The sequence below is a fragment of the Pelodiscus sinensis genome, chromosome 17 (assembly GCF_049634645.1).
Source record: "Pelodiscus sinensis isolate JC-2024 chromosome 17, ASM4963464v1, whole genome shotgun sequence".
Taxonomy (NCBI): Eukaryota; Metazoa; Chordata; order Testudines; family Trionychidae; genus Pelodiscus; species Pelodiscus sinensis.
In genome coordinates, this window is record NC_134727.1 from 2,232,511 (window position 1) to 2,246,011 (window position 13,501).

The 13,501-nt window shown below is 50.3% G+C and overlaps 1 non-coding gene across 1 annotated transcript in view; it reads right to left on the reverse strand.

The window, feature by feature from the left end:
- Positions 1-10,492, reverse strand: part of LOC102453535 (uncharacterized) — a 32,401-nt gene extending 21,909 nt beyond the window's left edge. Inside the window, exon 1 of the transcript XR_012896276.1 lies at positions 10,377-10,492. This is a non-coding gene — a transcript (uncharacterized LOC102453535). The remainder of the gene's footprint in view (positions 1-10,376) is intronic.
- Positions 10,493-13,501: the final 3,009 nt, after the last annotated feature.

Consider the following 13,501-nt stretch of genomic DNA (forward strand, 5'->3'; position numbering starts at 1 on the left):
TTTCACTGAGTGAGGAACGAGGAGAGGATTTCTGTATCCAGAGAAAGCTTCCTCTTCTCCTGCCCCCACCTTCTCTGACCTTTCAGCCAATACCACACTCGCTAAGGTCTCCAAACTACTCCTAGGATCACAAAAGCTTGGATTGTTCCCTTGAGCTATTGCCTTGTCTTTTTAGTTGGAATTTGCTGTAAAGAACAGAAATGTTACTCATGCATCCGACAGAAACCACCATCAAAATATGTTCTTATTGCCTCTCCCCAAGGAAGAGGAGGGAGACTTCAACATCGACCTCAACGGTACATAACGCACGGCTACCCATTACTAGCTAGCTGTGGGCTTCTTTGTTTACTAAGCATTGGTGGATTCCTCCTCCTTGTATTTTAAGTGTCCGTGGGTAAGAGATTGTTTAAGAACAAAACTGGCCAAGGCCATGAAGCCAGAAGAGATATGCTTCTCTTAAGGCCCCGAGAATACAGTAGAATCTCAGTGTTATGAACACCATGTTACTATCTGACTAGTTAACGACACACGTCGTCTGGAACTGGATGTACGCAATCAGGAAGCAGCAGAGATGAAAATCAAATGCAGTACCGTGTTATATGTCAACTACTAAAGAGAAAGAAAAAGAAAGTTTAAAAAAAAGATTTGACAAGCTATGGAAACTATTTCTATGCCTGTTTCATTTAAATGAAGATGGTTAAAAGCAACATTTTTCTTCTGCATAGTTAAGTTTCAAAGCTGTATTAAGTCAATGTTCAGTTGTGAACTTTGTTTTGTTCAAGGTAAAAAACAACCTTTGTTCCCAGGGTGTTTGTAACTCTGAAGTTCTACTGTATATTCATTCTGGAGGATATTTCTGTTTCACCTGCATCAAAACAGGAGTTGCAGTACTTTGATAAATAGATTGAGATGTTCTCTTCTTTAACTCCAAAGCCTAGCTGAACAAACCTTCAAACCAAGCTGGGAATCAGTGTTTAAAAGCACAGGGATCCTACTACAGCAACGAGGTCTGTATTAATATCTATGAAGAGACACTGATCGAGCTAATCAATTTTAACACTGTTTGGTAGAACTATATTTAAGCATGGTTGGGTCCCAGACACGTTAGCCAATCAAAGCACACCAAAAACTAGCTATTTAAAGCAATGTTTATTAACTCTGCTTGGGCTGCATGGTGGTCAAGATCTGGCACTTCACATTGTGTCGTAATGTTCATTGATGTTTCCTACAGCCAAATCTCTTAGTGAATCACATGAGAACAGGAGGTTGGCTGCAGCACAACAGAGCTATCAACAATTGTGGGATTTCAACACACCAGATTTCTGCACTGAGGCTGGACCCCAGAGCATCTGCACATGAAATTCTGGTCTGAGAGGAAGAAGAAAAATAAACTGATGATGGGGAAATAAGCGAAGGGAAGTGCAAGAAAGGAAGGAAAAGGAGGAATGAACAGAGGGGAAGAGACTTGAGGTGAGAAAAAGTGACGATCGTCTCTGGTTCAATTAAGGGGATTCATGATGAAAACCCAGTGAAAGCAGCCTCCTCATCCTGCCAGCAACACCTGCCAAGCAAGCACTCAACTTTCCAGAGCCGCTTCTCCTTGGGGGACTCCCGCAAAGCAGGCCTATCACAAGTTGTTCTTTGACATCAGCAGGTTTTTCTCCTTGATAGACTAGAAATCAGCATGAGTTAACCCTCACGCTTCGGCAAGACTAGGCAGCCCCCGCCACCTCAGCCAAAGAGAAAGCATTAAAGAACATGAACATGAGTGAGCGAGATACATTATTAATGGGGAGGATGTACAGCTTCCAATCTAGCTTCCTAAAGATGAAAAGCAAAATAATCAGATGCGGTCTGGCAAGTCAAAGACTTTCCTCCCTCCTCCCATTCAATGAAGAAATGCTCACAGCCTGTCTCCACCCCCACTGTTATCCTTTTTCCTATGTCTGTTTAAACGGGAATCACTTGGCTTGCGGAGTCAGGATGAAAACTCCGACTGCACAGAAGACAGCGATAAGAAACATCACAGCCAGCTCTTTGGGAATGAAAGGGGAGGGGAGAAGAGGGTGGGTTGGAAGAGGTTCTATGGATCAGTAAAAATGACTAAGCAAGGGGACCCAGCCTTTTCCCAGATAGCAACATTGGCTAGGAGGCGACATACCACACCCAGTCTGGATATGCAGCGCAGAGCGCTGCCTCTGCACTACAGACAGGCTAGTGCAATCAGCAGGAGATGTAGCTCTCTCTACGCGATGTGCCACAGAAATGGGCCTTCCCACAGATCAAGATGGAGCAGAGCGTTCTGATACACGTGGGTCCTCCGAGCGGCAACTGGAGCACCCCACTGTAGCAAAGCAGCACTCGCCAATGCCGATGGCACAAGGAGACAGCTTTCCAGTAGAGCGCTCTGATGGAAAGTGCACTTAGCATCAACACATCCCAGCTCTTGGCAACACGCCTAGAATTTAAATTATGTTCCACTCAGATTGTGTCTCCCAGTATCTCCAGGAAATTAACACACAGGGTCTGCTTTCTAAATGGCACTCAGAGTCCTAGGACTGGAAGGGAGTCAGCTAGTCCAGTCCCCACCCTCATGGCTTCTACGTTTTTCTTATTCGCAGCAACGTTCCATGCAGTTTTACAGCTGGGCCCAGTCTGACAGGCAGAGGAGGACTACGGAGAAGTGAGGTGAAGAGCCACCATTCTGCACTTAACTCTCACAGATGCTCTCCTCCAGGATACTCCACAGCATCATTTCTAGCCCTGTGCGAGAGGAAGACAACAGTCTGCATATCCCTTCCACACAAAGCCCAGAGGCAGCTGTGGTCGGCTCTGCCTAGACACTCCCTACCATGGGTTTGGATTCTAACGTTTTCGTGAACAGATTTTCATGAAGCTCATTGAAATGTCAAGACTTCCCAGTCAGCCCCAATACTGTCATTAGTGTGAGATCATTTGCCCCTTACATATCTAACTGTTGTCTGGGCCTGGGCCTTGGCCTTGAACCTCATTACATTTCAGGACAACAGTGATAAGCCACAAAGAATCGGTACCTCCGTACTAAATTGTACACCAGATAAGCTGTCTGCCCCTACAAATATGCAAAAGACCACCTTAAAGCATGCAGATGTGGTCACACCATCTCAAAAAAGATATACTGGAATTAGAAAAGATTCAAAAAAGAGCATAAAGGATACAGAACAACTTACCTATGAGGAGAGATTAAAAAGACTGGGACTTTTTAGCTTGGAAAAGAGACCACTAAGAGCGGATATGACCAAGGTCTATACAATCATGCCTGGAGAAAGTAAACAGGGAAGTGTTATTTACTCCTTCTCATAACACAAGAAGTAGGTGTCAAATATCAGAGAGCTAGCCGTGTTAGTCTGAATCTGCAAAAGCGACGAGGAGTCCTGTGGCACCTTGTAGACTAACAGATTTATTGGAGCATAAGCTTTCGTGGGCAAAGACCACATGCATCTGACGAAGTAGGTCTTTGCCCACAAAAGCTTATGGTCCAATAAAACTGAGTCTGTGAGGTGCCACAGGACTAGGTATCAAATGAAATTAATAGGTAGCAGGTTTAAAACAAACAAAAGGAAGTACAAGTTGTACCTCCCTTAACCGGGACTCTCTGGTCCAGCAACATCTGTGGTCCTACCTGGACCATAGAGCCCAGGTATGGGGAGGTCTGACCACAGGGCAGGAGGGGCCAGCAACGAATTGGGGGAGGAGGAGGCAGGCGGTGCAGAAGGGAGCTCGAGCCTAGGCAGTGGCCACAAAGCTCTGGCCTCACTTAGCAAACAGAGAGCGTTAACCACTCTTGAACAAGCAAAGGATCGGTTTCTTCCTGAAGAAGCCGTCCCGTAACTCTGACGTGTCTGCCAGTGACTCTGCAGGCTCAGAACTCCTCGAGAGCTACTGAGGTCTAGGCCAGTCCTACAGGTCTGTGATCTAGAGAAGTCAATTGAGAAGACAAGCTACTGATATGCTCAACGGCTTCAGTCTTCCTTCCATGTCAGGACTAGAAGTGGGCTGTGCCCACAAAACCTGATCCCATTGACACGTTTTGTTAGTCTATAAAGTGCTACCAGACCCTTTGTTGTTTTTTCCTGTACAGACTAACTCGGCTATCGCCTGAAGCTTCAGTACTACACCCGTAAGTGCCATGAAAGATCTTCTGGGGACAGCAGGCCATTTTAGTCATGCTGGGCTTCTCAACCATTCTGGATACAATTCACGATTCATGGCAGTTGTGGTGATTAAAGAACTTTGCTAACATGCATGGAATTGTCCAAAGAGCATACCTAGGAGACAGGAATGAGCGGATGATGATCAATTCAATATCTCATCACCAAGTTATTAGATTCACAGAGGTCAGGTCCCTCAGTGGTCATTAGCCAGGGTGGGTAGGAATAGTGTCCCTAACCTCTCTGTCTGGAAATGGGTGACAGGGGAGGGATCACATGAGGATTACCTGCTGCGTTCCCTCCCTCTGGGGCATCTGGCATTGGCCGCTGTGGGCAGACAGGACACTGGGCTGGATGGACCAGCGGTGTGGGAGTGGAAGTGAGGGCAGGGGAGGGGAAGGAAGAGGAGGGAGTTTGGGTCCAGGAGCGTGGCTTGGAGTGCCGCTCACCTCCGACAGTCCTCACGAGCGGCTCCCCAACCCTGCTGTCAGTGGTGGAGGTGCCACAAGGCGAGTCTGCAGGCATGCTACCTCCATCCCCCTCCCCAAGTGCTGACTCCGTGGCTCCCAGCCCATCAGCTGGGAACTACAGCCAATGGGAGCTGCAGGGGGGCAGCATGTACAGATGGAAGCCATGTGTCTGCCTGCAGTACAGCCTTTGGCTGCACCTCTGCCAGGAGGGGTAGGGGTGGGAAGCTGCTTGTGGGGGGCCACCAGAGATAAGTGCTCCCCGATCTGGGACCCTGAGCCCCTCCCATGCCCCCAAACCAGTAACTGTCCATGAAAGGTGGCAGTTGCAAGGGAATGGTACATGTCACTGGAAGGAAGTGATGCTGAAAATATTCTGGCCAGCTCTATTGAAGTCACATGGATCATGCCCTTCCCATTTGTGAAGCATGGCACATTTGCAGAGGCTGAGCTTGCTGCTCTAGACTTCACAATACACCCCCACAAGCTCCTGGGCTCCATTGCTGGAATTCATAAGGCAACTTCAGCTTCCTCTGGGTCAGCAGAGAACACAATCACAAGACGACCCAAAGCACATTCCACTTCCCCCTTGTTACTTTCCCTTAGTTTAAGGCTGCACTATTAATTCCCACTGCTGGCTATCTGTTCCCCAGCATACAAAATGGGAAGTGACTGTCTAGGAAGGATACTGCAGAAAGGGACCTAGGGGTCAGAGTGGACCACAAACTACAGATGAGTCATCACAATGTGATGCCACTGCAAAAAAAGCAAACATGATGCATTAACAGGAGTGTTGTAAGGAAGACACACAAGTCATTCTTCCGCTCTACTCTGCGCTGATTAGGCCTCAGCTGGAGTACTGTGACCAGGCCTGGGCACCACATTTCAAGAAAGATGTGTAGAAATGATTAAAGGTCTAGAAAACACAACCTAGGAGGGAAGACTGAAAAAACTGGGTTTCTTTAGTTTGGAAAAGAGAAGACTGAGAGGGGACATGAAAGCAGTTTTCAAGTACTTAAAAGGGTGTTTACAAGGAGGAAGGAGAAAAATTCTCCTTAACGACTGATGTTAGGACAAGAAGCAATGGGCCTAAATGGCAGGAAGGGAGGTTTAGGTTGGACATTAGGGAAAACTTCCTAACTGTTGGGATGATTAAACACTGGAATAAACTGCCTAGAGGGGTTATGGAACCACCATCACTGGAGATATTTAAAGAACAGGTTAGACAAACATCAGCAATGATCTAGAACGATGGTGCTGCCATGAGGGCAGGGGACTGGACTTGATGACCTCTCAAGAGCCTCTATGGTTTGTCTCTGTTCACACAAACAAGAGCTAGATGCTGGAAAGCTGTGGTATGTGGTTCCCATAGGAAAAGCGTTGCTGAATCAAGGTAAATTACATCCAGTGTGTTGTAATTATATCTAACCTGCAATCATATAAAAAACTCAAGTTCCTCCGACATGCTGTATGTTTTATAAACCAAAAGGGGCTAGCTACCAGGGACATCAAAGTCACTGATACAAGAAAAGTCACAGGAGCAGACTGTCAGCCAGTGAAAACGCACAGCTCCACTGACATCAGTCTCTAAAATGGAACATACTTCTACCACAACCCTGCCAAGGAGCGAAAGGCAGACCCTACACTTGTGTGGGGCTCGTTGAAAAATTGTGGCCTGAACATAATTTTGTTTGTTTCTGCAGAACTTTTGTGTTTTAATGCTTTCTTTTACAAAGACACTTGCACTATATTCATGTTGCAAGCTCCCACATTACACACTTGAGAAGCTGGAGCCTAAAATTCCGGTTTTGTTTAAAACCGTCTAGGATTTGAATTTCCAAATTCACATGCAACCCCAAACAGTGCATGAAAACCAGAATCTAAGACTAATGATACGAGTAAAACTGACTTGAACAGCCATATTGATCAAGCTGATGAGGTGATATGTTGACATGTAAGTTAACTACAAATCCTTTTAAAAATACAAGGAAATATGCTGCTTATTACTTATACAACAACCTGAGAGCATCCCCTGGCACAGAGCAGCAGCATGCATATCAGTGAGTAACACTGAAGCTTTGCTGGGATGATTTACTGCTGTAGGTGTACAATGGAATTCTCATGGCAGTAAATGTGGTTAGCACATAGCCCTAACCTAAGGCCAACTGCACACAACGAAAGACATTTGCATAGGACATGTCTTTGCAATGACTTTTCTCTCCATCTTTGTGGACTCACATTCCTTAAAGCAGAATTTCCTTGTCAGGTTGACCACTGGAATGGAATTTCCTGCCCCTTGCTTTCCTGTTACTATTTCTTAAATCTCATCAGTTGCAACATGTGTCTTATCTGCAGCTCAGAGAAGGACACAAGATTCCTCTGCTAAACAACCTCAGGAAGTCACATGGCATAGGAGTGCAGGTAAATCCCCAGTAACAATATTGTAACAATTCCTACATCCAACATAACGAATGAAACTGACAAAGCCGGCAGCTTAGTCCAACATTCAGCCCTGTGGTATGGAAACTGCCAAAGTTTATATCTGATTTTGAATCTCACAATTTGCCATCTAATGCTGTATCAGTTGAACTGATGGATATGTGGTGAAGTACATTGCTAATGTTACAATGCTGTCGTTAGGACGTACAACTACCACAGAAACTCTAATACTGACCTTTAGTCACATTTTTAACAGTTATGCTCATACTAAAATTTTACTTTTGTTTACGCAGATGAAGTGGATCTTAATTAAATCTAAAGCCTTAGAGGAAGTGATCTCTCTCATCACATGATGAGCCCTCAGAGCCTTCCTCCTAATGAACCAGTGTCTGTTCCAAATGAGCACACGACTCGAAGTCATGGCCCCAAACCCTGACCCTAACAATACCATTTATTCGAATCCAGTTTCACTTTTGCTTTGGTATCTTGCTCCATTTCCCTGGACAAAGAAATTTCCTTTCCTCTCACTGACCATATAGAGTCATTTGTTCATTTCCAAAACACACATGGAAACAATCTCATGTAAGCGCCTAACTCCAGTATCACTCTTTTACATAGACTGGAATCATTATATTGAACAAGGCAGATTGGGCAAGTATATAGCCTGTTTAAAGTGGGGTTTATAGCACAACAAAAAGACAGACAAGATGCAAATAATACTGGACAATCAGTTAAACCCCAAAACTCTACACATAGGAACAGTTATGCTCCACAAGAGGCATAGCATTAAGTAATTTATTTTATTTTATCTGAATTAGAACAAGTCTACAAACATCAAACAAAAGATATTACCTCACCCACTTTGTTTCTCCAGCAGCAAACAAGACATTTAACTATTTACAAAAGAGTCCCTATGACTCTCTAGCCTATCAAATCGATCTCTCTCTAAATTTTCAGCAAAACAGTTTCAACACAATAGTAAATAATGAATCAACTGCATTGGAATGTAGGTTTACAACATCTTCCATGTTAGGCAGGGATACTATGAAATATCCATGGATATCATAATGGAAACACTACATTAACATTTATAGGTTACGTACGATTTTCAATGTCAGTTAAAACTCACTAAAGAAACTGACAAAATCAGTTGCTTAATACAGATGATCTTTTAATAAAGCTGAAGTAGAGGCATAATTCAGTAGAGATTTAGAGACATTTTGTTGCAGACTATTAATTCAAGAGATTGGTGTACCAAAAAACTTAGTACCTTCTACAAGTTTTACTGCATAAAATATAACATAAAAGTTATCAACCCATCACAGACATTCCGTGCTAGCCATTTCTCTAAAAAGTGAAGTCATTATTTATGAGTTTTACAAGATAAGACCACCTCCTCCTCCTCTCACCTCACCTCTATGCAGCCTCAGTGAGCAGTTGCTTGGAAAAGTATTTCTAACATACCTAGATTTATTATGCTGGCTGTGAAGATGTACAGTGTTTAAACAAATACAAACCTATAATTTACACAGCTGTAGATAGCACAACAGAAGCCTTTATAAAAATGGGGATACGCAAACAATTAATTTTGGTTTCTAACTGAATTTAAGATACAAAGCTAGACATCAATTTGGGAACATATAAAATGGATATTTAGGGTTTAGCCAGATGTGCATAAAGCAGAAACTCTTCACTACAGAAACTGAAATCAGGACTGAAGTGTCAGTAGGAAGTCCCCTTTCTCCAAGTGTCTCCATATAATACTAAAACATTTAAAACAAGTAAATTCCTCATCTGGACGGTTAGAGACAAGGGACATACATCCAGGACTTATTCTGCTGGCCTCTCACGTGATATGGTATGAATGTCTCTGTTAACTAAGAGGGGCAGCTGTGTTAGTCTGTAACTTTAAAGACAATTAAGTAGGCCAGTTGCACCTTAGAGATTCACAGACCTCAGATAAGTTGGAGTAGAAATATATACCTTGGATTAAGTTATTTCTACCCCAACTCATCTGATGAAGTGGGTTTTACCCACAAAAGTTCAGGAGCCTATTTATTTATGTTAACTCAGACAATGCTAATGTGCATATAACAGGTGTCTAAGATACATTGCTTCTCTAGTAATTCATTTGCATGGTGTCTGCCATATATATACACAAACAAATGCATTTGAGATAAATGCTATTAACCCTGACAGAACATACCACAGCACAAAGAAATAGTGAAGTGATGCCATAGGGTGTCTCCCCACACAGGAAAGGCGTAAATATGGTAAAGCATGTAAATAACTAAAGCTGGAAGATGAGGCAGACCAATCATAGGATTTCTGAGACCAGTAACCCCCCCGCCTTCCCTCATGGCACCCTTTATTTGATTAAGGCACCCCAACTAAGAAGGGTCTACACTGGTCTGAGATCTCCAGAATCGTGACACCAGTGTCCTGAGGGAGCAAGATCCACTGCTGAGCAGCTGCTAGAGCTATAAAGTTTTCTGTGATATTTCATCCAGATGGGTTTTGTTTTCTCTGCCCCACTCCTGACAGGCAGAGGGACTCCCACCAGCCCTGAGGAGCCCCTCTTCCCAGGAATGCCGCCCAGCTTACTACCAGGATAGGGAGAAGCCACCAGAATGATTTCCCAGAAAAGACCCACTCCCTGCCAGACACTCAGCCAGTAACTCCTGCATCCCAACCCGCCCTGCCCTCCCCGGGGCTCACCCTGCCCCACCGCCCACAGTTCCCCCAGATCCACCCCACCCCTCTGCCCATGGCTCCCCCAGACCCAATCCACCCCTCCCCTCCCCCACAGCCTCCGCCCTCCCCCACGCTCCCCCAGACCCCCCACCTCGCCCCTCCCCCACGCTCCTCCAGACCCCCCACCTCGCCCCTCCCCCACGCTCCCCCAGACCCCCCACCTCGCCCATCCCCCACGCTCCTCCAGACCCCCCTGCCCCGCGCTCCCCCAGACCCCCCACCTCGCCCCTCCCCCACGCTCCTCCAGACCCTCCCTGCCCCGCGCTCCCCCAGAGCCTCCGCCCTCCCCCACACCTCCCACCTCGCCCCTCCCCCACGCTCCTCCAGACCCTCCCCCACGCTCCTCCAGACCCCCCTGCCCCGCGCTCCCCCAGACCCCCCACCTCGCCCCTCCCCCACGCTCCTCCAGACCCTCCCTGCCCCGCGCTCCCCCAGAGCCTCCGCCCTCCCCCACACCTCCCACCTCGCCCCTGCCCCGCGCCCCCCCAGACCCCCCCCACACCTCGCCCCCCGCCCCGCGCGGTACCTGCGCGTCCGGCCGCCTCGCTCTCACTCGCCCTCTCGCCACCTGCCACAGACGCTGCAGCTGAGCTGACGTCACAAGGGGGGTGGAGTCACCTGACTGCCTGGAAGCGAGGGGGCTGGAGGCGACTGCGTCACAGCAGGGGATTGGAGGGAGGGCGCGAGCCGCCCCGGCCTGGTGCAGCGCCCCGCCCCGCCCCGCCCCGCGCGTGTCCAGCCCGGGGGGGCGCGCGTGCACCCCCCGCTGCACAGCTGCCCTCGTGCGCTCCCCGGGCCGGCCGCGCTGCCCAGCTCCCTAGGTCAGAGCGGGGGGGAGGGAGGGGTGCACTACGCTGGCCCGGCCCCTGCCACTGGGGGGGGGGCATTCCTCAGGCCAGGGGCTGTGCGGTTATGGGGGGGGGCATTCCTCAGGCCAGGGGCTGTGCGGTTATGGGGGGGGGGGGAGGCATTCCTCAGGCCAGGGGCTGTGCGGTTATGGGGGGGGGGGGGAGGCATTCCTCAGGCCAGGGGCTGTGCGGTTATGGGGGGGGGGGGAGGCATTCCTCAGGCCAGGGGCTGTGCGGTTATGGGGGGGGGGGAGGCATTCCTCAGGCCAGGGGCTGTGCGGTTATGGGGGGGGGGGGAGGCATTCCTCAGGCCAGGGGCTGTGCGGTTATGGGGGGGGGGGCATTCCTCAGGCCAGGGGCTGTGCGGTTATGGGGGGGGGGGAGGCATTCCTCAGGCCAGGGGCTGTGCGGTTATGGGGGGGAGGCATTCCTCAGGCCAGGGGCTGTGCGGTTATGGGGGGGGGGGAGGCATTCCTCAGGCCAGGGGCTGTGCGGTTATGGGGGGGAGGCATTCCTCAGGCCAGGGGCTGTGCGGTTATGGGGGGGGGGGAGGCATTCCTCAGGCCAGGGGCTGTGCGGTTATGGGGGGGGGAGGCATTCCTCAGGCCAGGGGCTGTGCGGTTATGGGGGGGGGGAGGCATTCATCAGGCCAGGGGCTGTGCGGTTATGGGGGGGGGGAGGCATTCCTCAGGCCAGGGGCTGTGCGGTTATGGGGGGGGGAGGCATTCCTCAGGCCAGGGGCTGTGCGGTTATGGGGGGGGGGAGGCATTCATCAGGCCAGGGGCTGTGCGGTTATGGGGGGGAGGCATTCCTCAGGCCAGGGGCTGTGCGGTTATGGGGGGGGGGGGGGAGGCATTCCTCAGGCCAGGGGCTGTGCGGTTATGGGGGGGAGGCATTCCTCAGGCCAGGGGCTGTGCGGTTATGGGGGGGGGGGGAGGCATTCCTCAGGCCAGGGGCTGTGCGGTTATGGGGGGGGGGGGAGGCATTCCTCAGGCCAGGGGCTGTGCGGTTATGGGGGGGGGAGGCATTCCTCAGGCCAGGGGCTGTGCGGTTATGGGGGGGGGAGGCATTCATCAGGCCAGGGGCTGTGCGGTTATGGGGGGGGGGCATTCCTCAGGCCGGGGGCTGTGCGGTTATGGGGGGGGGGAGGCATTCCTCAGGCCAGGGGCTGTGCGGTTATGGGGGGGGGGCATTCCTCAGGCCAGGGGCTGTGCGGTTGGGGGGGGGGAAGCATTCCTCAGGCCAGGGGCTGTGCGGTTAGGGGGGGGGGACGCATTCCTCAGGCCAGGGGCTGTGCGGTTATGGCTCACTCTGGCTCCGCTCCGCACGCCTGGCCGTGTCTGCACGTGTGTGGGCACAGGGTGCGAGCCCCTGCTCTCTGCTCTGACTCTGTGTGGCAGGGTGGCGGATAGCCCCTGCTCCCCGTAGCACCTGCTACCTCTGCACTGGCGGCTTCTTGCACAAGAACACATCCACACTGCCACGTGCGAGCTGTACTTTTGTGCAAGTGCCCATGGCAGTGTGGACGCTCTCTTGTGCAAGAAATCCCTGCTGAGCGTCCACACTGCCCTCTTGTGCAAGAGCTCCTGTGCAAGAGGGCTTACACCTGTTAACAAAGAGCGGCGCTTTTGCACAAGAAGCCCTCTTTTACCATGCCGCCGTACTGTAAATCTTCTTCCGCAAGAGAGGGTGGGCGGTGTGGATGCTCTGCGGAAGAACGGCCGTTCTTGTGCACTAACCGGCCAGTGTAGACATAGCCCTGGAGGGAAAACATTGCCCTTTAAAGAGAATGGTGCTGAGCTTTCCGTACATGCTTGGGAACATGTTCAGCGTGTGTCCCCTGCCTGCCCCGGCACACCCCGCCTGCAAGCAGGGAACGCAGCAGCCAGAACCGCAAGCCTGGAGTGGCATTTCCTCTTCCAAATTGAGGCGCAGACACACAACGTGCTGACTTGGTACACCCCAGGCTTGTGTGGCTTGTACACATGGGGCCCAGTTGTGGGGGGGGGCTGAGCCCTCGCTGGCCAGGCAAAGTCCAACCCCTTGGACCAGTGCAGCGCCCTTTGCGGGAACCGCAGGGCTTGTGCCGCTCTTCCCTCCCTGCCCGGCCCTGGGCCAGCATGTCCCCTTGGATTGCCGCTAGCTGGGCAGCACTAACTGGTGGAGCTGCAGGGCAACCCTAAATGAGGATCTATGGCAGGACTGGCCCCTACTGATGGCCCTTTGCCCTGGCACCTGTGCTGCCCTATGTGGGCTGGATCTCAGCGTGGGGATCAGGGCCTGGGTCAGGGTCTCAGTGGGGGAAGATTGGCAACCACAGCTCTCCCATGCCTTTGTTTCCTGTGGTGTGTTACACACACTACTCCCAGGACCGTGTGTGGGGAGGAACGTTAGTACCCACATGTAGTTACTGTCTGGGGCCAGAAGTTGGTGCAAAGTGGCACTGAGCTAAGAGATTTCAGGTGTCTGGGTACTTCCAAGGCCCGATAAGAAACAATTATTGCAGGGGTAGGGGGTGGAGAGGAAGGTTGCAGGCCTGGATGCAAATTATTATCCTTCAGAGAATTCTGGATGTGTAGATGCCCACGGCCAGAACCGCAGAGCAACCAGCTCATGGAAGGCAGACGAGAGCGAACAGGCAATAGATTCAGCACTTTGCACTTAAGAACCTTTCCGCCCACGGATCTTGGGGTGCTGTCCAAATCTCCATACATTAATCAAGCTTCCCAGCACCGCCACTGCGCTGGATATTGGCAGGGCTCGTTTCACTCCTGGCTGAAATTAGTTGTTTCTGGGGTGGGAC